This window comes from Peromyscus maniculatus, chromosome X (assembly GCF_049852395.1).
Source record: "Peromyscus maniculatus bairdii isolate BWxNUB_F1_BW_parent chromosome X, HU_Pman_BW_mat_3.1, whole genome shotgun sequence".
Classification (NCBI taxonomy): Eukaryota; Metazoa; Chordata; class Mammalia; order Rodentia; family Cricetidae; genus Peromyscus; species Peromyscus maniculatus.
This window is the reverse complement of record NC_134875.1, coordinates 44,965,407-44,989,101: the sequence shown is the minus strand read 5'-3', so window position 1 is coordinate 44,989,101 and position 23,695 is coordinate 44,965,407. Positions and strand designations below refer to the sequence as shown.

The following is a 23,695-nucleotide window of genomic DNA, read 5'->3' as shown; positions in this document are numbered from 1 at the left end:
AGCACTCTTTGTGCACATACCTGCTGATCTGTGATTCTTACTCAGCTGTTAGAGAAACTTTGATACACAAATTCATCTTAAGGTACCAATAACTGACAAGTTCTATCCCATCTCTCCAAAACCCAAATTCCCCAAGGAGCTCAAAGGCAAAATATAGCTCAAAAATCCATGCTTTTATGTAAAGTTTTGAACTACTTCACTTCTCCAAGAGGCTGTGCTTGCCAGGGCATGCTAGTGCCATATAAACTACATCCTTACTCACCTACTATAAATGGTTGAAGACTAGTTGTTTATTGAAATGATGTAGCTAATGTTCTTAATATGCTAATATTCACTGTATATAGATGAGTACCAAGAGTGCTATTGTAATACCTATATACCTATACACCTACAAAGTTATTTTTTCCGGTAACGAAATTGATATGACCCACATATCCTGGGCAAGTACTCTCCTACAGGGCATTTGTGTTTCTGTGACAATTTAAAAATGTATAAGAATCATAATTTTTATAAACTAAAAGGAATTTTACATGATTTGTTTTGACTATCCTTCAAAATTAGTCATAACTTCCCTATAGCCCTACAGAATCAAATACAAATACATATATATGATATATGGATATGGATCTATAGATAGATAGATGTAGATAAAGATTCTCTAAGGCGATGATTTAGATTATATATTGAACATCACTTACGTCTGTTTTGAAAATTGAACAATTTTCAATTGGACAGCTTTGTTCCTCTGAACAGGATAAAATTTATAATACCAGTAATTATTTAAAGTAAACATTGTTTGCTTAGTTTCATTTTTTTTCTGTAACATTATAACAGCACTGAAAGTTCTTTATCTGAATAGTTCATGTAGTGAAGACAGAGCACCAACACATTAGCTCTATACCTCCAGGACAGGATTTATACTTGCCACTCTCTTAACACTTGTATTAAAAAAAGGAAGGACTTTTGTTTTAACCATGTGGCCTTGTGGTGTTAGAAATAAAACAAATTCACTTACCAAACTGCTTGATATGAATTCTATGACGCATAACTTTCAGAATGTTTCATTCTAGGTTTGCAAGTGATTTGACGAAAATATAAAAAAATCATAATAAGTGTCAAATATTACTATTGATAGAGTTCCATTATTTTACTGTGCACTATATTGTAATATGTCTTTTTCAAAAATATTTAAAATACTTGTATTTCATAAAGTATAATTTCTTTACTCCTCAAGTCTTCATTTGAATAAATTAAAACATATAAGCAGAAAGGTAACGAATTCAGTGCTAAGCAGTGGAATATCATTATGTTATATGTTGGTTAACACATTTATATCGCCAATAAGAACATAGTGTGTTACATGTAATACACACTTGATCATCAGTTTCACAATAACTATAAAACTTATATAATAAAATAATAGTACTTCTAGAAGAGAAGCAATCAAGTATACTTTTTCATTTGAAGAATTTTTTAATGTACATTTGCAATTTATGACTGTCTACATCTGTACTGTAAAGCTATACAGATAAGACGTTAGAAAATCCATTCTCAAGTCTACTTTTTAAAATTAACATACATAATATATTTTAAGCATAGGCAAGGTTTCAGGATTTTTAATCTGGCATTGTACACAGTATTGTTGATAATCTAAATTTTTAAGCCAGTCTTTAAACTTCATTGAACACAAAAGACAGAGAATTGTCTAGATTAAATAATTTCTTGTTGCCCTACAAATATGTATAAGTGTAATTAGAAATCTATATTTAGAAAATGTAAATGTACATAATCCAGTTGACCTAGCTGGAAATTTTAAAAAACATGTACAGTACAAATACATTTTTATTTGAAGTAGCCATGCCAAAAACTTACAAGGTTAACATAATGGTTTAAAATGCACATATTCTAAAAAAGAAGTTTCAACTTCTGCAAAAGTCACACTATTTTGAAAGGTAAGTAGACAAGCAGTTTGTAGTAACTTTACTAACTGTAAAAGTTAGTGAATACATGAATGTAAATTGTTAGCATGGTCAGTTTGTTGAACAAAAATATCAATCCCTAATTTCATTACTTTAAAATACTAATCTTAAAAATGTGTTTAATGAAATTTATAAAGCATCAGCTAACTTTTCCCCCAGAAACGTATACTAGAAACTATAGAAATGAGGCAAGTGTGGCCGGGCGGTGGTGGCGCACGCCTTTAATCCCAGCACTCGGGAGGCAGAGGCAAGCGGATCTCTGTGAGTTCGAGGCCAGCCTGGTCTACCAAGTGAGCTCCAGGAAAGGCGCAAAGCTACACGGAGAAACCCTGTCTCGAAAAACCAAAAAAAAAAAAAAAAAAAAAAGAAATGAGGCAAGTGGCTCAAGAGTTCAAGACCAACCTTTGCTACACAGACATTTTAAGGCCATCCTGGGCTATATAAGATTCTGTCTCAAACCGAAAACAGAACAGACAAAAGCATTAGAGGCAACTATAAATTTGGAGCAACTTTAATTTTACATTATTTTATTTTTGTCCTACTGAATTGTCCTTTAATATTTCACAATAGCCTAAATTTGTCTTGAATTTCATGTATCTTCCATGTATCAAACATTTTTGTGATCCTGGTCATCTTTTCTCTTCTTTCAATCTGTTGACTTATTGACAAACTATTTCAAGCTATCATGATGAATTCTGGGCTGGTGTTTGTGACACCTGTTGTAGCTAGAACAATCCAGGAGATTCTGTTATGCTACAGATTCTCACTCAATAGGTTTGGTGAAGAGTCTAATAGTCTGTTTCTAACAAGCTCCCAAGAGTCCATGGAGTACCAAGGCCAGAGAACAAGAGTCAACAGTCTTTCTCTGTAAAAAGCTTGATAGTCCAAATTTTGGATGCTGTGAACCAAGTAGACTCTGCCTTTACAGCTCAGAGACAGACGTTGACAGCGTACATGTTAGACCTGGGTCAGAAAAATAAATAAATAAATAAATAAAAAACATCATGAATGCTACACTGAAATCGGAATACTTGTACCCTTTCCAAGCTATGCTATAATATTGATATTTTGATTATTTTTAACTGAATAAAAATTTAGCCCTATTTTTGGCTTCTACATCAAAGCAATCTCTAGTAATTTTCAGAGTAGCTTACTGGAGCAAAATGTATTAACAAATAATACTGCCACAGTTTAGGAGGTTAGCATGAGAAAGATGAGCTGTTCTGGTGAAAGAGTACAGTTGAGTTGGGACTTGAAGCTATAAGGCTTTTCTAGACAAGTAAGTAGGAATGAAATCAGAGAAAGAGAGATGAGGAAGAACATTAGTATGTTTGGAGAAATTAAAGCATCAAGTGTATATGAAAAAAGCAATACCTTCTTGACTAAGAAACTCAATGAGTTGGGAATTCCCCATATGAAGATTGAAATAGTTTAAAACTTGAATGAGTAGCGGTATCAGGTGAGCATGCTGAGTGAGCGGTGGAGAATGCTATTAAATTCTGCATTTTAGAATTTCAACAAAGGACTTCTCTGTTGTGAGAGAGAAAGGGGATAGAAATGATTGAGGCACCACAATTGACAGGCCAGGACTTCAGAAGTGGCTGCAAACTGTTCTGAGATAAAAAGCTTTGTAGAAGCATTTGTAGAAATCATCTGGCTTTGAAACTTCATGGTTGATGTGTGAAATGAACACTGAATAGCCAGGCAGAGCAGGCCTCTGAAGTCAATTTTTCTATTGTTAGAAAGCACATAGCAGATTTTAAGAAGGGGGGAGCTAAGAATGAAGGAGTGGGGACTTTAAAAAATGATCGCTACAAATGTTTAAGTGGCTGCTAGACATTGCTGATAAGGTAAGGAATAGGCGTGTCTGCTGAGTATAACAGGACTGTATAGGTTCTTTAGATGTTTCTGTTCATTCGTTGAAGATAGTAGTGGACTGAGAAGATGGGGGTGTGTTGATGCAAAAATACACAACACACACCTCAAAGGGAGGAAGAGATAGTTTATTCTGGAGCCAAGTATCAGTGACTGTGACCTGGAAACACAGATTCAGGTCTCCCTAAATACTATATTCCAATAGCTTAACAATTTAATAAAGTTCTTTTAGTAACAGAACAAAAAAAGAAGTCATTCATCAAAACCCTTTTCAAATACATAGGTATTTAGTCCACAGATGCTACTTGATCACATTCTTTGCTTTTGAATTAGTGGAAGTTGGGGGTCGGCCCATATAGTCCAGTAGTTACATGATAACTCATCCACAGTGGGGGGAAACAAATGGCGATTCACAGGGACAAGCAAGGTAATTTCCATCTGAAAATACAACATTCCAACCACTCCACTAGTATCATCGTTCTCATCATCTAATCTTTCCTGGTAGAATGTTAAACATAGGTGTAGCTTCTTTGGGGGAAAAGTAGCTCATAGATATTACACAAAAACCCCAGAGTTAAAAATATGAAAATCTAAGTATCTAGGACAAAATGAGTACATTTCTTAATTCTTGCAGGATCTTTCTCTGAATCTCCCTATTTCCCATCTCATGGAAATCCCCCCTTTTCCCAGGCTAAATGGAACTCACAAGACACTTCTTAAAAGTTTATTCAACAATGTTGTAAATGGTGAAGTTGATCACTGTTTATCATACAAAGAAAGATGTGAAAACCTGGTCTATCCAACAGTTCTGGAAAATGAGCACCAAGTTTGCCAGCAGCTGTAAGTTATAACGAAAATTCCAGAAGAATTTCTACTCTTCCTCATTTAGGAAATTGTAGTTTTCCTACCAGTTAATATAAGAGAGGTTTTCCTCTAGCTTTGATCATCAAATGAAAACAAATGACATAAAAACTTTGATAGAAATTTGGGGATCAATTGTCTGTTCTGTCGTTGTTTTAAAAAGGCCTTGCTCTGTAGGCCTCGCTAGATTAGTGTTCACCATATCATGTAATCCAAGCAGCCTTGAACATGAAGTAGTCCTCAAACTTTCACCTCCTAAATGCTTAGGATTACAGGCCTGAGCAACCTTGCCCAATTTAATTGATTTTAAAGATGAAAGGAAAGGCATCATGGCTTTATTCAAGAAAGCTATCAAGAGTAGCAAATATAGACATAGGAAATAACAGTTTGTTTGGTGTGTGTGTGTGTGTGTGTGTGTGTGTGAAAGAGAGGGAGAGAATACTTAACATTCAAAGGACAGATGAATAAGTTTCTCATCAAATAGAGATGTTATGTATAGATACAATAGAAACAAACTATGCCAGTGTCTGCCATGATGCTGGATGTGATCAATGCTATTTCCTACAATTTTCAGAACATCACAATAAAACTAGTCTTTATTGCCCACACTTAATACAATTCTCCACTGAAGACGCCTAATGAAAGCTGTTAGTGTAAATTTGGTAGTATTAACAATCAAATACATCCTGGTTGCAAACAGATAACTAGCATTGTTCCTTTTCATCATTTACTTACTATAATTATCTTTATCAAAACTTTTAATCCTGGGTCTGCAAGATAAAGTGGGTAAAGATGGTTACTGCCAACACTGATGGCCTGAGTTCTATCCCCAGGCACCACATGATAGAAGAGAATTGACTCCCACAAGTAGTCCTCAACTCCACACACATATTGTGGTACACACACACACACACACACACACACACACACACACACACACACACACACACACACATAATGTACACACAAATATATTTAAAAAGGATTCAAAATACCCTTTAATCCCAATTATCTTAGCTCTCATTTGGAAATCAGTATAACATAAGTTTGGCACAGAAATTACATGAATGTAACTTCTTGAAGTTTTTGACATTTAGAAATAACTTAGTGAGTATTGAACACCCTATATTTTTTCTTGAAAATACTTTTTTTTATTTTTAAACAAAGCCAAATGAGGTGGTAGATATAAATGAACTTACTGCTTGTATCCAAAGAACAGGGCTTGTCCACAAAATGGAATTGTTTCAAGTGCTTGCAAAATACAACACATACCTGAAACTTCTTGAGACTTTTTTCTATACCAGCACTCTTCTCTTTTATCATGTTCCCTTCTAAAATTTCAACAGGGAGTTCTCGATATTTGTGCACTTAACAAAATAATACTATTCTACTATTCATAATATTAAGTCCACAAATTTATTGGTGTCCCAGCTTAAAAGTTTTTTATTATTATTTAAGCAATATTTACCCACAGTAAGAAAGTATTCAATAAATGTTTTCAATAAATGTTAGATGAAGGTGAATGAATTACTCATTTCCATTCTTTGTTATTTTTAAATCTACATTTTTCAATCTTTGCTTCCTTTAAATTGGACATACACTTATCTGCTAATTGATTTTAAGAAAACACATCATGTTCTCCTGGATATAAAAGAACAAATGATTGTCTTTGTTCTACTATATTTTTGACAATTATATTAAAATTGTATTGGGTACTTGATGTGCTAACATTTAAGTGCAGCACAACTTTCTCCCATTATTTGCCCCTTGTTACTTCTCTTTAATTAATATTCACATGGATGATTCTGGCACTCCTCCTGCCTTAAAAAAAGCACATTTTAGTTTCTAAACAGATCTTTATGTTACTGTGTAACAGTTATCACTAAAAGGAAAATAATGGCCATGTATTTATAACATGGAACCCTGATATTTCAGAGACTTCTTCAAAGTTTTATGAGAACAGAACTAAAATACATTTTTAAGTTTTTGAAATTAAACTATAATTACATCATTGTACCCTTTCCTCCCACCCTCCAACTGCTACCACCCACTCCTCTTAAATTCATAACCTCATTTTCAATTGTCATTGCTCTCGCTTTCTGGTTCTCTCTCTCTATATATATATATATTATATAGAATAATATATACACATATAAATATGAAGAGAGATATGTGTGCATATAATGTGTAAATACAATATGCTTAGTCTCTCTAGTGTTACTTGTATATATATGATTTCATGACTCACCAATTTGTATTGGATAAAGAATCAGGCAACTTCCCTAGAGAAGATTTATTCTCCTTCTCTCAGCATTCCTTAGTTGCCTGTAGGGATAGAGCTTTGTGATATTTGTTTAGGGGTAGTTCCTGTGAGATTTCCCTCTTTTGTGTTAGTGTGTCTATTGGTGGTGTTACCTGTTTGGGTCTTGTTTAGGCCTTCATATTGTTGAGGTATCATGGATGCAACAAAATATATTTTAAAGTGAGTCAGTCTTTAGGAAAACGTAAATTTGAAAATACATTACTGAAAAGAAAGATCATGGGAGGCACTATGAGACTAATGCAAGGTGAACAATAAAGGTTGTCTGGCAACAGTGTGTAAGAAGAGGTTCTGAGCTTAAAATTGAAGATAGACTTGAACTCGGGACATGGAGAGGCCAGAAAGATGAGTATTTCAAAGTGCATGACTGTAGAAGTGTATCTATGTGGTAGCTCATCAAAGGCTTTGGAAGCCAATGACCGTTGAAAAGAACAGCGTTGATGAGACCTGTGAACTTGCTGTGTTATACAACTAAGATGAATAAAAGTAAAATAGGTAAAGTGAGAGAAGATGTCAAGAAGAAGATGTTGATTAGGAGAAGATGACAATATGGGTAGCCACTACCCCAATGGGAAATTCCTAGACACACGTAGACATACAGCACTAGATTTCTCATCTGTATGTCATAGTTTTGACACTTCAGTAGATACAGGGAGAGCTGTGTAATGTTTACACTTGTAATAGATTTGCCTGGCCACCAGGTGGCGACCTTGTTAGGGTTGATTTCAGGTGTTTGGAATTTGTGTGGTCAATGTTTTTTCCAGGGCACAATGTTTAGAAACCAAGTCTACCCACTGTCTTATCTCCTATCTACACCACCTTTTACTTTTATGTGTATGTGGTGATAGGGATTGAATCCAAGACCTTGCACGTACTAGGCAAGTGGTCTACAAGTGAGTTGTACCCCAGTCTACTACACTGGGTTCTTTCTTTTTCACTATTCACTAGTTCAGGGAATTGATTTATATTTTAGGTTTTCTAACTGAGCAAATGAAAGTGAAATAATTAATAATTTTTTTTCTTTTATTATTATTATTATTATTATTTTACAACACCATTCAGTTCAACATAATAGCCACAGAATCCCCTGTTCTCCCCCTCTCGCCCACCCCTCCCCCTAGCCCACCCCCCATTCCCACCTCCTCCAGATCAAGGTCTCCCCCGAGGACCGGGGTTGACCTGGTAGACTCAGTCCAGGCAGGTCCATTCCCCCCTCCCAGACCGAGCCAAGTGTCCCTGCATAAGTCCCAGGATTCAAACAGCCAACTTATGCAACGAGCCCAGGACCTGGCACCAATGCACAGCTGCCTCCCAAACAGATCAAGCCAAATGACTGTCTCACCCGTTCAGGGGGCCTGATCCAGTTGGGGGCCCCTCAGCCTTTGGTTCATAGATCCTGTGCTTCCATTCATTTGGTTATTTGTCCCGGTGCTTTATCCAACCTTGGTTTCAACAATTCTCGCTCGTATAAACCCTCTTCTTACTCACGAATTAGACTCCCAGTGCTCCACCAGGGGCCCAGCCGTGGATGGACGAGATCTACATGAATAGCCTGGTCATGAGTGGGAACAATGAAGGGCGACAGTCGAGGGAAAGAGTGGGAGATCCTAACCGGATCAAGAAAAGAGAGGGAGAACAAGGAATAGGAGACCATGGTAAATGAAGACCACATGAGAAGGTGAGAAGGGGAGGAAGCAGAGAGCTAGGGAGGCCCACGGAGATCCACAAAGATACCCCCTCAAAAGACTGCTGGCAATGGTCACGAGACGGCAGGAACTGATCTACTCTGGTGATGGGATGGCCAGACACCCAGATAGTGGTGCCATAAACCCCATCCAAGGACTGAGGAATAATTAATAATTTTTATGTAGTTTCCATGTGCCCTACGTTATGATTAATGACCTGTTCTCAGAAAAATTTCTTTAGTGTTATTGTCATCAGCTAACATTAAATTTTGGCCTTTAAAATACTTAATTTCTTTTCCACAGTACACTGACTTTGTGATCCTATGGCAGAGTTATAGCTGAGAGACAAGATAGTCACTAAATTAAAGAAGGGGAAAATGATAGCCAGGCTCTCTAAGGCCTTCAGACGAAGGTCAGTGACTATTTGGACAGCAATCATTGGCAAATCCAGATCTGCAGCTCTGTCTTCATTATACTTTATTATATCCATGCCATTGATAAACTTCTCAGTTTATGGTCTTTCAAAAATTATATAAATCCAAGTTTGTTAATTTGATTCTTCATATTAATAGGCAATGCATTAAGTTTGCATTAGAACTAAAAATGATGTATCCTACTTTTTGAAAAGAGCAAAACACTCCAGTTAACATATCAAAACATCCCTGCCACAGAGAAAGTATGCTGTTTATTGCTCTAAATTATTCAAAAGTTTTCACACAATTTGTTGTAAACACCAGACTGAAAGAAGATTCTAGAACTATTATTTAGTACTTTTTGATTGAATTGCAGTTTTTTCCTTCTCTTTGTGTCAATGAAGGTTACATTAAAGAATGGGTAGAATAAAGAGTCAGGATGATAGTTGGACAGTAATACAAGGATACCCTTGAATAATGCTGAAACAGTTACACAGAACTATTATACTGTCAGCACTATCAAGAATTAATGGGGTTGCAAAAAAAAATGTGCACCATGATCTCTGACCTTCCAAGGTTTTCAGGTTTTTATTTGTGACATGAGACCAGCAAACAAGAATCAAACAAAAGAATCGAGTGCCCTAAGTATTTAGACTGTGCATGTAAAAAGAATCATTGATGTCTGTCACTCAGCTGAAGTTCCTTCTAAAAGTGCTCCTATAAATTAGCATGAAGCTAAACTGCAGTTACCTCTTCCATCTCAGTAAGCATTTATTTCCTAGGTGCCATCTAAGCCCTTTGCCTAAGTCCCTTATACATGGTAGACATTATGTCAATTTTCCTACTTGATCAAAGACATTTTTTGAGACAGTCATACTGTGTAGGCCAGGCTGCCCTAGAACTCACAGAGATCTGCTTACTTTTGTTGGGATTAAAGAAATATGACATCACATTAATGCTGTAGGATATTTGATCACACTGTGAACCTTGAGATTGTGTTATTTACTGGAAAACCTGTTTCAAGTTTTGGTGTGACTCAGCCCTAGTACACAGCTTTAACCCAAGAGCTTTTTGCTAATTGTAAACAGGATTAAATAAAGTCAAACATAGGTCAAGAGGCAGAGCAAGCAACCAGTTAACAGGAAGTGAACAAGAAAAAAAAAGCATAGAGGGTAAGAGGGAGTCAGGAGGATGGATAGAGAGAGACATAGGAAGTAGAAGGGAGGGACATTCAGTTTCAGGATTTTTATTTGAGACAGCAAAGGAGAAAGGGAGTTTTTTGGAGGGAACAACAGTGGAGGAGGAAGGTCAGCTGGGTGCTTTGCCTGCCTCTCTGATCTAGTAAGCTTTCACCCTAGCATCTGGCTCCCAGATCTTTTTTTTTTTTTTTTTTTTTTTTTTTTGGTTTTTTTTCGAGACAGGGTTTCTCTGCGTAGCTTTGCGCCTTTCCTGGAGCTCACTTGGTAGCCCAGGCTGGCCTCGAACTCACAGAGATCCGCCTGGCTCTGCCTCCCGAGTGCTGGGATTAAAGGCGTGCGCCACCACCGCCCGGCTGGCTCCCAGATCTTTATTGGTAAAATCAAATGATTGAGATTTAGTTTAAAACATTAATTTCTATTTTTCCTTTAATTTGCCATTGTTATATCATTTCAGACTGGAAAATATCATTCATGTGTCACAGATTAGCTTATGCATTTTCATTCCTGAAGAATAGTTGTTTCCATACTCATATTTTGGGTAATACTTACTTTAAAATTGTTTCTGTTGTACTTATTTCCTTAAACCTTTAGTGTCTAGGAAGAAAAAAAAACACAGTCCTCAGTTTGGGGTTAGAAAACAGTCTCATAGAATAGAGAAAGTAAAGCAAAAAAAGTAACATTCCACATTGAGTATACCAATAAAAAATATAAAGTTTAAAAGAACCAAGCATTTACAAGAATATCAACCAAGTGGGTCTATTATAGATTGCTGGCAGAAATACAAATCTTTACAAATGCTTGGGAAAATGTTGGCATTATCTCCTAAAATTGGATATTCACAGTGCATAATTTTAAATAACAAATTAATTATAGCAAGGGAGCCATGGGTGGCACGATGATAATAGTGATTCACACACTAAAAGGTTATAATTAATCCCATTGTATTCACTGAGGCCAGACTCTTAGAATTCAGGTGGCTGAGTACCCAATAGTGGGCATTCAGTCTGGCAAAAGTACAGAGGGTATTGGGTAGGTGTGTTTTTGTTTGGTATAACATTATTTTAGTGTTGTGTTTGCTTTATAAAAATTTACCAGTGAATAGTTGCTGAGCTAATGGGGGAAAAACATGGGGGAAGAAACAATGATTATTTGCCAGATGTATGTCCAAGTGGCAGCTTTTCAGTTATAACCGAGAGGGGGAAATGGGAGGTGCATCAAATGTATTGTGTTCTCTTTTTGTACATTTGGAGAAATTAAGGTCCATCCAGGTACACAGGAAAGATGTATCATTATCCTTAGTACAATTTGAGTATAATGATCCATGTACTTTTACAGGAAATAATACACAGTTGTGAGCAGTCACCCCACCTTTAAGCCAACATAAGCAATGCAGTACAAAGCAACTTTGTTTTGTGAGAAGGGAATTATAGAAGGGGTGGAACTATGTAGAATTATTCACTACAAATAATTCCCTGGTGCACAAGAGGGCACAACAGTTAAGAGTCCATGCTGCTCTTCCAAGGGACAGAGTCAGGTAGGTAGCTCACAACTTCCTTTAACTCCAGCTCCAGGAGACATCTTCTGGCCTATGACAGAACAAGTACACACAGAGATAAACATGAATTTTTTTTAAAAAAGAAGAAGCTCTGTAAGTTTTAAAATAAATGTTTCAAACATGGTAATTCATGAAAGAGATAATGTCCTTGAGAAGTAGAAAGGTGTCTAAGTATGGCAAGATGCTGTTATATGGTGAACATCTAACATTGGTACAGCACTGGATTCTGCACATTTTCCCCATAATTCTCACAACAACTGAGGATGAAAATATTACTGGTTTTATTCAACATATGAAGAAACAGAAGCCAAGAGGCCTTGAACAAGTTTTCTAACATACTACAGCTAGGCAGTGACTGTGCTGCAACTCTTGACACAGATTCACCTAATTCTCAACTCTGCTTTCTTTCCCCTGCAGTAGACCCCAAGTTGTAAGTCCCCCTGCTGAGTGAAAACACCATTCGTTTTGGAGATCTTTCCAGTTCCTTATTCAGCCCCTCCTCCTAGCTGCTTCCTGGGCACAGAGCACATGATCCCGCCCATAGCTTGAGAGCTTCGTGGTCTGTAGCACTGGCAAGTGACCCATTGGTCCCTTCCTTGACCAATTGGGCATCGAGCAGTGCGAAAACAAAACCCTCCAAAAGCTGGGAAAGTCACACTGTGGACTACGCCCGCATGCAGGGGGGTACAAAATAAAAAGGGTCCTGTGACCCTTCCTGAAAATTGTGAGGGAGTGAGAGGCAGGCAACTCCATGACCTCTACTCTTAAGTAAAAACAGTCATGTCCATATCAGGCTAATAGCAAGTACTCAGGGTTAATCTTGTTCAGACATCATTTTAATCCTCGCTAACTGTGCAGCTTTTAGCAATTTACATTAAGCCCTTTAATATTCAGAATGGGAGTCCATAATATATGTTTGATCTTATTGGAATGGCCCAAGGTTCTCATGGAGATTTCATGAAGGCATACACTGATTTAAGTTTCTTGACAAAAATGGCCATGAAGTGTTGCTGAGAAAGGACAACACGTGATTTCCTTCCTTTGACACAATGAAAACGAGACTACAATTATCCTTAGAGATGATGACTCCCTTGTATTTTGTTTCTCCCATGCTCTTATTAGATTCCTGACAAACTAGCACTCCTCAGTTTCTTCTCCTCCTGTATATGGTGAAGAGAATTAGATGTAGAGATTCTGTCCATATCTTTCCAACTCTTACTTCAAGGTCCATTGCTAGCCTCCTTATAAATTTCAGATATGTTCAGATCCTCACATCTCTGCTAATATCTCCCTCTGCCACATAGTGAGTAATGGGCAATTCTTTGAGACCAAGTTTAACTTCATGTACAAGTTAGAACTCACTGTTGCACATACAGCAGTCTCTTTCATAAAGTATAAGCTCAATGAATAGTTATTGATGAGTATGGTCATATGACTTATCTGCAAAGTCAAACATTGATTATTGTAAGTAGAACTAGGTGGAGGCAAGCACTGGAATTTTGAATGCTGTATTTTTGTAACCATGTAGAAGAAAATTATTTAGAATCTAGTAAAAGCCCGGAAAAAAAAACTCGGAAGGCAAAGGCAGAAAGATTTCTGATTTTGAAGCTGGCCTGGTCTACAGACTGAGTTCTAGGACAACCAGGGGTATACAGAGAAATCTTGTCTCAAAAAAAGAATCTAGTAAAGATGACTTTGTGAAATATGAATCCATGATATGTTCTGTAAGTAAAAGAAGTACACTGAAAGAAGATCTCACATTTCTCCTTAGACAGTAATCATGCCTTTCTAGGAAGTGGTTTTAAAGTAGGGTTCTACACCATAAAGAACATAGGGATCACAGGTCTATCTTTTTTATATATATTTAAATTTCCTTCAACAAAATCTAACTCTTTGTGTCCCTCTTATGTAACCTATTTAAATTTATTTATTCTTATTTTATGTGCATTGCTGTTTTGCCTCCATGTATGTCTGTGTGAGGGTGTCAGGTCCCCTAGAACTGGAGTTTCAGACAGTTTTGAGCCACCATGTGGGTGCCCAAGAATTTAACCTGGGTTCTCTGGAAGAGCAGTCAGTGGTCTAGACCACTGAGCCATCTCTCCTGCCCCATAGGTCTAACTTTGGATCATGTTTGTTTTCTGATAATTAGGTCAGCATTGTTAAAGGATGTACACAACTTGAAATTCATTATAATCTTACCATCTGGAGAACAATAAAGGTGAAATATATCACTGAAAAATATATGCCTCTGATAAAATTTAAATCCTTAGTAATAGCTATATGAGCTTAATTATGATAACATTACATTTCCCAAATAGATGACTCTAACCTAGGCTTGCTGTTCTATTCAGCATTTCAGAGTATATTTTTTTTAATTATTCTTCTTTAGATTCCCATCTTCATTAACATTAGAGAATCAAGGAACTTTTACCTTTTCAAATTTGTGGATGATATGATGTAAGAGAACACAGGCTGTTCCTTAGATGAATTTCCCTCTTGAGTTTCCAGAGACTTGGTCCCTTTGGAAATAAAAGTAAATGTTGTCTACCTTAGAAATATAAGAAGATAGAGTGCTCACCTGACCCATTAACCATGTGAACAAATATGTTAAAATACAGTTTGATTGTTTGCCCTTTACTAGTTTCACTATGGAATAAGTGTTATTTGAATACCCCCCTCCCACCACACTCATACCAGGAAGGGATAAGTCAGGTCTTTTCTTTCTTTTTTTTTTTTTTTTTTTTTGGTTTTTCGAGACAGGGTTTCTCTGTGTAGCTTTGTGCCTTTCCTGAAACTCGCTTTGGAGACCAGGCTGGCCTCGAACTCACAGAGATCCACCTGCCTCTGCCTCCTGAGTGCTGGGATTAAAGGCGTACGCCACCACCGCCCAGCCAGGTCTTTTCAATAGATTTTAATTTCTTAAAATCATATTGTTTCAGGACTTGTCATAGAGGTTCATGGGAAGTTGAGACTCTGTCAAGCATTTTTTCTGAGGGAAGCATGCTGTTTCCCTTGTAATTATTTTTGACTCCTTATTCTTTCCTGGTGGTCCTCTTTAGATTCATTTGCAACTTTGTGGACTGAAAAGTATGATAATTTAGATAATATGCTAATGTGAAACCATGATATGACAAAGACTAGAATGTCTTTGCTATAAACAACTTCCTATATTTGAATGAAGTGTGTTTATTACAGAATGCGATATTCAAAAGGAAACACAATTTATCTATGTAGTGCTTCCTTTGCTACTCTTACCCTCTTGGGGTCTTGCTGAAAGAGTATTGCCTATTTGTTTGCTGTTTGGTTTGTTGTTCTTAAGACAAAAAAATTTGATCTGGAGCAGATAGTGAAACAGCCATTGTTCAAGTACTTGAAATTCATTCAGCTGCAGTGTATTTTTAATCATTAAACCTTTCGTTTTAGCACAATAACAGATTGAATCTATGGGTTGGCCCATCAGATAAGAGATATTTGAATCTTCAGTATATATTCAAGCATTCAAATATATATTATTGTGATATTATGCCAGTGTTATCACAGGAAAATTGATCTTTTTCGTTGTTGTTTCATACAAGGCTTCTAGGTCAGTGAGGCTGTCCTTGAGTAACTGTATTCAATTCATTTTCTGTCTCACCCACCCCAATAACCAGAACTGCAAGCACATGCAGCTGAAACTAAATATTACATTATTTTTTTACATAAATCAACTCACAGATTTGTTTAATTAAGTTATAATTGCTGAAGGTATTCTGTCTGTCTAGGTAGGTGGATAGGTGGGTGGAGAGATAGAAAGATGTTAGGTAGATAAATGATAGGTAAGTAGACAGGAAGATGATAGATAAATACATAGCTAGACAGATAGATACTAGATAGACAGAAATATGATCAAGTACGACAGTAGACAAGATTTTACTCATTATTTGTGCATGAATTTGTCATTAGACTTTACTTGTTTCCCCTATGTATTCTTCCATAGCTTATTCCACAAGAAATGAAAAAATCACAATGTGCGTCTTCATATTTTTGAGAAGATTTAATTTAATCTAAATATACATTGAACTTCAAAATTGGGCCCCTTGAACTGTAGTTCCTAACATCATCTTCCTTCATCTACCCAGAACAGAAAGACATTGGATTGCATATTTTCTGCTGAGAAGGAATTAGGATCAAAGCTACTTTTGTCACTCTTGACTCTGTTTTCAATACTAAATATTAAAAGCTTGTTGAACATGGTTTGAATTTCAAAGTGATATATTATCTCAAGAAGTAATTTAAAAAGGCAACAAATGAATATTTTGTTGAAGATTCATGCCTCCTGAGCAAATAAAAAATGCAATAAAATTCCATAATATGTCAAGAGTTTCCAGTGACTTAATATAATGAAATAAGTGTAAACAAAATCCCATATCTGGACAAGTACATGATGAAATGGAATGATTTTAATTTAATGCTGATCAAATTCAATACTATTAAGGTGACTATACACTGTAGCTGTCTAGGATAGTCTGTTTATACTTTTTATTATCTATAATAATTTCTTTGACTCTCAAGAGTATCCTTATCTGGATGCAAAGTTGCATGCTTATTTTTACTCATTCACAGAGGCCCAAGTGTATAATGATACATAAAGAATTATGAACAAATAAGGGTTCCTGGAAAAGTATGGAAAAACATCTTAAAAGTACAAGATCTGTATATGAAATCATTACAAAGTAGCCTTTATGTTTTTAAATTTAAAGCTTACATTTGAGGTTTACTCAGTAAGCCCTGTGGAAATTCAGAGAGACAATAAAGGAGCATCATTTATTGGGCTAGGCTAGTTTCCTAGAATAGTTGTACTAACAGGTGTTACATGGATGAACAAACTTAAAGTGATTGAAGTGACTGTGGTCCACAGCTTTACACCTCAGTGGAAAAGAGTGAGCACAAAGAAAGACATTTTAGAAATCATAACACACGGACTCATAAATTGTAGTCTCTAAGCCTGTGCCAGACACTGCCTAAGTTTTTTTTTTATTTTGTTTAGTTGTATAAATGAATGAAGTGTATTCACTCATTCAAGATTTTTAATGATAAGGCTACTTTGTGTAACACCATTAATCGGGTCTCTGTATATGACCTGTCAAGTATTTCCTCCTCTCACTTTTACAGCAATCACTATTGTCACGCATGTTTCTAGTGACATAGTATTGTAGTCAGTTTGGGATCATGTGTTTCTCTGTCAAAAAACAAACAAAAACAATTGTTACAGGTAATTGACCTGAAAGTGAAAAACATCTGTTGTGTTAAATTCATTTGTTGACATAATCCTTTATGTCATAATTGGATAGAACCCACATTCCATTCCTTGTGATAGTGGTGGTCCTTACAATAGTAGTGGACTCCACCAGGAGAAGTTGGCCTTGCATATTTTCAGAGTGAAAACTTCAGTTATGCTACAGGTAGTAATTGGGGCTCCCAGTTGTTCATAGGGATGCACAATTGCTATGTATGAGTCCCCTTTGTCATTTTGCATAAGTGAAGCCAGATCTTCATTTCCAATACCACTCTAGCTACAGGAAGACTGTTCTCTTTCCCAGTGCTCATCACCCAACAGGAGACACCATGCTCCCTGGAGTGCAGGTAGAGCAATTGAACAGCAAGCAATTCTTGTTGACTCAAAGAAGTGTAGATGTCTTCTGTGAATCCAGCTGGTTCAAGGCTGCAGGCCCACTTCCCTTGGCAGTTTTTTTCCATTTCAGGGAGTGGGGAAAGTGGCCCTAAACCATCAAAATGGATTATACATCACTCTTGACATACATGGATACTCCTCTCCATTAACTGGAGAAGATAGAGATAGATTTAGCTTAAAAGCAATCTGAGGATGAAAACACAGTGTCTTAACCTGTTTCACACTTATGTACTTTTAAAATGTGGTAAGATAAAAGAGTTATATATTTATCTGTGAATAAATTTTGGACTTTTGTATTATAATGACTACAGAACCAAGATCAAATACAAGCAATGCTTAAGGTGATCCTTAGTTACATTATCTTTATCACTTAACAAAAAAGCAGATCATGTTTTCTGGCAGGCTAGAAGTGTCACATTATATTTAAATCTAGCTGTAAATCACATCCACCTCCTGTTATCTTGCATTATTGATACTGATGCTCATGATATAGATGCTAGGAAATGAGATGAAGATTTTGCAAAGAAAACGTTAAACTAAAAGGAACAAAACAAGAGCTATAGTAGATTTTCAATCATAAATGTGACAAGGAAAACAAATAGTTAAAATTTAATCTGATCATGGTTATTACCTCTCTATTTCATTTGTGCACACAGAACCTTTTGAAGTATCACCATAAGTGTGGTAGTATGGTACCTCGTTTAGTATGGTAAGACAATGGAAATCATTTCAAACATATTCCTAGTATCATTCACTAATTTTTAGTTTAGTGACATACCTATGTATGAAAAGCCTTGAATTCTAACCATAATAATGCCATAAATAAATAAATAGATAAATAAATAGATAAATAAATAGAGGGAGGGAGGGAGGAAAGCAGGCAAAAGGAAGCACTTGAAAAGAACAAGACTATGAAGAAAAATTAAGCTGTTAACTCGCAGGTATTTGAAAATCTGAGAATCTATAGCACCAAGAGCATTGAGCTGGAAGGCGGTGGACCCTTCCTCCTCCTTCTTTTTTTCTTTTTCCTATTTTACTCTTCCTATTCCTCCTTCTCTTCCTTTTCCAACTGTAGAAAGAAAGTCAGTATTGTCTAAGAAGAGTGGGTATAATTTTTAAATGAAGGTGTCCTAATTGAAATTGTTAGGATAGTAACTAAGCCCTCTTTCCTAATAAAATATAAAACCTTTCTAAGTGAAAAAAAAAAGATAAATCTATTACCTATTGTGCTTCAGGGTTACTGACTGAGTTATGTTTCAGTTAAAGATGCAGTTTACTTAGTTTTCTCTTTTTGAAACAAAGTATTTCAATAGGCCAATAACGGCCTTCTATTTCCTACTCTCCTGCTTTAGCCTCCCCAGTGCGAAAATTACAAGTAAGGGCCACCAGGCCCACTTTTTGTCACATAAATTAGAAATAAATGACTGGTTGAAAGGAAGCATTCCTGATTTTTTTTCTGAAGAAATTTATGCAGAATTTATAAACTGCTAGTGTCAACCTATTCAGGTCCAGAAGACTTAAATATAAAAGAAAATGACCATGCTGAACAGAAAATTCGTAATTGTTAATATTACAATAGGGATTTAAGAGGATAATTATTTCATTACCAAGAACTGTAGTTTAACAAATATAGGTCAAATATGTTATAAGTGGTGTCCCGATATGTTATAACCTATATTTTTGGCCATGAATTTGACCATCTTATCAACAGTTTAATTAATGTTCTATAGAAATAATGAATATTCTTAATTATTTTTAAGTATTTCTTGTTTTGCTTTTGCTTTCATCTCTACATAATTGAACTTTTTGATATGTTGGTTTTATTATGGAAAGAAAAACAAATAGTTTCTCTTGTCACAAAAAATATAAATACTTTGATCAAATCTTTGATTTCTACTTATATATTAATGCAATATGGAAGAAACATTTCATGAAGTTTATTGATTAAGTTGTAAATATTGTTAAATACTAATTACAAATTCATGAGGAATTTTATTTTTGGAGGAAAACATCATAATCAAAATATGAACTCATTTGTTAGGTACCTCTTGGCATTTTTTTTGGAAGGTTACACTGTCATAGTACCAACACAATCTAAATCTAGGAGGCAGGTGCTCACATGTCCTCCTCCATGTTTATAAAATACATGGAGGAGGCCATAGTGGCAACTGTCACCATGATTGATTTCGTTGGGACAGAAGACTCACCAGCTGGTTGTAGCCAATCTTACATCAGGAAGACCATTACATTTAAACTCAAGGTAGCACAAAGAAGAAATGTTTTGCAATGTAAAGATTTGAAATGCAGGATACTTTTCTCATACTATTTCTTCTAAACAGCACTGTGTAATGTTTAAACCATGCATTGTCTTTACATCATAATGTCAAAATGATAATTTGCATGTTCCAAAGACAAGAAAATGTACTGATTAAAGAACTGATACCTTTTAGTTGTGTTGTCTAACTTGCTAATTTGTTGTATAAGAATAAGTACATTTGAGAACATTAATATATGAGCAACATGTTTTATATTCTTCTTATTCTTAAGAATGTATTAAATGCAGTCTAGGAAATAATATTGTTTTATGAAACTCAATGACTCTGAAGATTAATATTTGAAGTAATCATGATATACTATATTATTGAAATAATGTCTAAACAATCATAATTAAATTATAAATTCATCATTCTTTTATTCAAAAAATATTTTTTATTTATTCTTTACTACAATACATCCAGACTGCAGCTTCCCCTCCCTCTACTCCTCCCAGTTCTCCTGCACCTTCTCTTTTTCCCCTAGATCCACTGTCCTATCTCCCCACAGAAAAGGGCAAGCCTCTCAGGGATATCAACTGAACAAGGCACAAGAAGATACAATAAGACTAGGCAAAACCCCTCTCACATCAATGCTGGACGAGGCAACCTGTTAGAAGGAAAAGGGTCCCAAGGGCAGGCGAAAGAGTCAGAGAAACCCCTACTCCCACTGTCAAGAATCAACTGTGGTGGTAATCTAATTGTATTGAAATATTATTTTGATTTGTACTGAAATATTAATTTGATTGTATGTTAATAAATAAAGTTGCCCGGGGGTCAGAGCTATTAGAGCCATAGCAAGAATGTGGCGGTGGTGGCACACGCCTTTAATCCCATAAGATCTCTGTGTGTTCAGGGATACAGCCAGCATTGGAGACATATGCCTTTAAGACCTAGGGGGCTGTACATTCAGACAGTGACGAGGCAGTCATGTGTTTGGGTTTACAACCAATGAGAAGGCAGAACAACATACTTTAAAAATACGAACCGACAGGAAGTAGGTCTTTTTTCGCGAAGCTGGGACAGCAGGAGGAAGGGTGAGATTTTAGCTCTGAGCTCTGACTTCTCGGCTTTCTCTTTTACATTGTTTCTGTGTTTCTTATTTAATAAGACGGTTGGTTACATCTACAATCAACAGCTAATAAATGTTGGAAATTTTTAAATTGTATTCTATTCTTAATAGTAATCATCACAGCTTCTATTGAAAGAGACAGTCTTAGCTTTAATTGAGTGTTGACAAGGAATCCCTGAATCAAGAATATTACAATTGGATTTTATCCTCTTAACATCTACACTTCTGAATGTTTTACCCTCACTTTTAATGACATGTGAAACAAGGATATCACTAGGCATGACTACTGAGCAGGAATAATCACAGGAGACTTCTTATGTGACACCGAGTACTTGCAGGATAAAATGCACTGATAGGCTACTAGAAAGGGAGCATTAAAAATTGCCAGTTACACTGTATCACTTGCAACATCACAGGAAAAAGTGCATTCATGTTTTGATCTTATAAGATTGAAATCTCACATTACATGGAAAGGTGCTGCAAAATGTTTTAATCTGTCTATAAGATAATAAAGCTGAACAATATGAAATAAAGATAACAAATTATCTATATTTTCTTAGTTATTGAATTTCATTTTGGATTTAATAGACTGTACAATGGAATAGGAATATTTTGAAGACTTAATATATGCAAGACCCTGTGCATGTAATGAAGACATATTCAAGCTTATTGCATTTATTGGGTAGGATATTCTGACCATCTCCTCAAAAGCAAGTCTTTCCACCTAACATGGTGGCATTATAGCATCTTTTATTCTACTGTGCTTTCTATTTCTCCTTTACAATTTTTATTGCTTTGACAGTACTGACAATGGCACCTGAGGACTTGCATGTGCTAGGCAAACATCCCACCACTCACCTACATCTCTAGTCCCTGCTGCTATTTACTTCTTAGATTAAATGTTCATTAGGAGCAGATTTTATGTATAAATGCATGCCACTGAATGATGTTGACATAGAAAATTCAAAATAAGTCTCAGGTGTTGTCCCTTGATAAGAAAGTAGATGTGCTTTTGCCCAAACATTGTATTTGAGAAAACCAGACTCCTGTATTGTTGGCAATGCTTCTCCTTCATTGATCTTTAGTATACTCACACTGAAAAGTTAAGAAGCAATTTGGTCAAGTGCTGAAAGTGATTTTCATACTAACTCTATTACAGAACGTTTTCAGTTTTTATTTGGTTAAATTTTGAAGTAAATCTAGCAGTAGCAATAAAATTCCTATCTATCCAAACTTGGCTGCAAGCAAATTTTCATCTGTTTAGGACAAACTAGGGAAAGTTTTTTTCTTTCAATAATTAGTTTCCCATTTTTCTCATTAAAGTTCAAATTACTTTCAAAAGCAAAGAGAGTGAGGATATTTCCCAGCAAATGACCATTTGCAAAGATCATTGAGGAAGAGTAGTGTACCATTCCGTCAGGATGTGGTCTTCACTCAGGTAGTGATGAAGTAAACTATAACTTCCCGTATGGATTTTCAATGTCCAGTCTACATCTTTGTAGCTTAACTCACATTACTGGATTTTATATTTAAAAGGAAGCAATCAAAATAGGTAGGAAGGAATTGCTACAACTCTGGACCTAAACTTTATTTGTATTGTTTTTGTGTGTATATGATGTGTGTACATGGGGCCACATGTGCATGGCATGCATGTGGGCGCCAGAGAACAAATTTGTGTGGTTCTTTCTCTCCTACCTTTATGTGAGTTCTAAGGACCTAACTTAGGTCATCATTTGACTAGTCTGTTACCCACAGATCCAACTTGCCAGGCCAACCTTGAGTTTTGAATAAAAATATATGAATGCCACACAGATTAGAACTTTTAAAAAATGGAGTTGGGGTGGAACTCAGTGGTAGAGTATGTATATAAGGTCCTAGTCCTGGAGAAAGAAGTTTTTGAAAACATGGTTCATGATCTCATTTTGAAGTTACTGTATGAATATATGCTCAGAATGTATTTGCAATGCTGAGGAAAAAATATAGAGTATCCTGCATGCTAGGCACAAACTCACAAATATTTGAACCATAAAATGTACAAATGACATTCAGATTAATAAAAGATAAAGGCAAGTCTATGCATATTTTAATTTATTTTTATGTATGTATTTAATTATTATTACTTGGATTTTGATTTACTTGTAGGGCTGCTATAACTTAACAATAACATTTTTATAGCTCTTAAGTTTCTTTAGAAAGATGTGTGCTCTTCTGTAGGCCTTTGGGGGTTTATTAGTTTTTCTAGAAACTAGCTGTGACCAAACAAGCATTTGAAGAAAAGATTTCTTGAACTAATCATGAATTTTCAGTTAACTATTTACAGATCCAAGTTAATAGTAAATTTAACCCCAAATATGACTTAATAATTAGCTTCCAACCGTGTCATGGTAGTATGATAAAGAAATATGTAATGGGGGGACCCTCAAGACTTTTGTAATACAGAAAATGTCTTCTAAGAAAATAATTTTAAACTAGGGTATGCGATTTTTTCAAGAGGGGAATGTTTTATTTTCTCCTCAGATATGAGCTTGTGGTTACATCAGATTACTATTGCTTCCTTTTGTATTCATTTGAGATATGTGAATAAAGAGTTTTGCAGCTTAAAGAGCACTTAAGCTGTCTTACTGCTTTTATTCTTGGCAAAAGCTCTAGAAGCAGCTCTATTAAATATTGTCTTAGGGAAATGGTGGTAGCCATATTGATTGCTTTGTAGTCTTTATTTAGGTCATATATAGTGTATGTTATTAGTTTTATGC

The 23,695-nt window shown here is 35.7% G+C and overlaps 1 protein-coding gene and 1 non-coding gene across 3 annotated transcripts in view; both read left to right on the top strand.

The window, feature by feature from the left end:
- Htr2c (5-hydroxytryptamine receptor 2C) overlaps nt 1-23,695 on the top strand; it is a 229,179-nt gene that overhangs the window by 20,017 nt on the left and 185,467 nt on the right. The window lies entirely within an intron of this gene.
- On the top strand, nt 12,452-12,579 carry LOC121825944 (small nucleolar RNA SNORA35). The gene has a single exon (XR_006068305.1). It is a non-coding gene; the product is annotated as a small nucleolar RNA SNORA35 (small nucleolar RNA).